Below are 1388 nucleotides of genomic sequence, written 5' to 3'. Positions count from 1 at the left end.
AAGAGTTGATGTTTTGAGTCCTCATGACCCTTCATCAGAAACAAATAGGCTCCATTTTAACCTTTAAAACAATATATTATTTTATATCTATAATATATATTAATTATATATTTAAAATATCTGCATACACAACCTGTCACTTTTTCCATTCTAAATTCCTATTCCCAAATTTATAACCAAAAATGTAAACTTGTCTTACTGCAATTACAGGGCTGCTGCTCAGTTTTGTGTCTTGCAGCTCCTTTAGTTTGCATTGCAGAAAAGATCCAAAGTCCCAACCAACTCTCCTCTACCTGCCAAATGCCACAAGTTTTGCTATTTAATATGATACTTAATCAAAGTATGATATTAATTAATATAGAAACAGAATGTATAAGTTTTAAAATGGGAATTGAATTCTATTTGCAAGTCCTGATCTAATTAGCACCACTCCTGCTGGCCCCCCACCAATCTCTTCTACCCACCATCAACCCCACACCGCTTTCCAGTTTAACTCTGCTTCACTTGAAGATTACCCTTGGGTCTAGAAATTAGATTGCACTATGCCCGTTTTTTGAAACACGAAATAGGCAGTGAATGTTCCAATATGGAGTGGAGCATACGCACACTCAATCTGTCTGGATGAGCACTGCGTGTTATAATAGTTCAGGTCTCCTAAAATTTTGTGCTTAATTGAGCATGGAGGCAAGAGGAGAAGAAATGGTCCTCCTGTCTCTATATTAAAACTTACCCTTTGGTGTTTTTACAATCCTAGCCCCTTTATTTTGGGGCTACAAGATCAGATGTATCCCCCGATTAATTTTAACTTCAGCCAGAGGAAGCCAGACCCACAAGCATTTTTTTGGGTCCAGTGAATCTAACTTGCTGCTTAGGCAAAGGAGGAAAATCAGTCAGGAGTTTTACCTTCCTCCCAACAGTCTAAATTTCAATAATATTTTAGCTAGATTGTAATATTCCCGAATATTTTAAAAGCCGGCTTAATTCCTCAGTAAACATCCCTCCACCATTAAGGGAATAGGAGTTGTGTTCACTGAGTGTTTGGTACAGCAGTTTAGGTGAGACAATTTAAGTTGTAAGAATACACAGAAATTTATTATGTTAAGAAAGTATGCGATATGGTGGTCATACAAAGAGTATAATTCACGAAGCTAAATAAATCCGAAAGTAATAGATAGCTAGTTCTTATTTCTATAAAAGAATCCAGCAATTACTTTACTTTGTTACAAATGTGAGAATTCTAAGAGTGAGTAAGCAAGTAAGTCAATAATTAAGGATATCCATCAAATCTTACAGTAATATTACCCTAATCTGAAATGAGATTTGCTAGATTCAGAATAGGTCTGAAGTCAATCTAATGGTTCTCCCTACCAAATCTGAAGATTCAAGTT

The sequence above is a fragment of the Carcharodon carcharias genome, chromosome 21 (assembly GCF_017639515.1).
Source record: "Carcharodon carcharias isolate sCarCar2 chromosome 21, sCarCar2.pri, whole genome shotgun sequence".
NCBI classification, from domain to species: Eukaryota; Metazoa; Chordata; class Chondrichthyes; order Lamniformes; family Lamnidae; genus Carcharodon; species Carcharodon carcharias.
The sequence above is the reverse complement of the archived record's forward strand: the minus strand, read 5'-3'. Positions refer to the sequence as shown.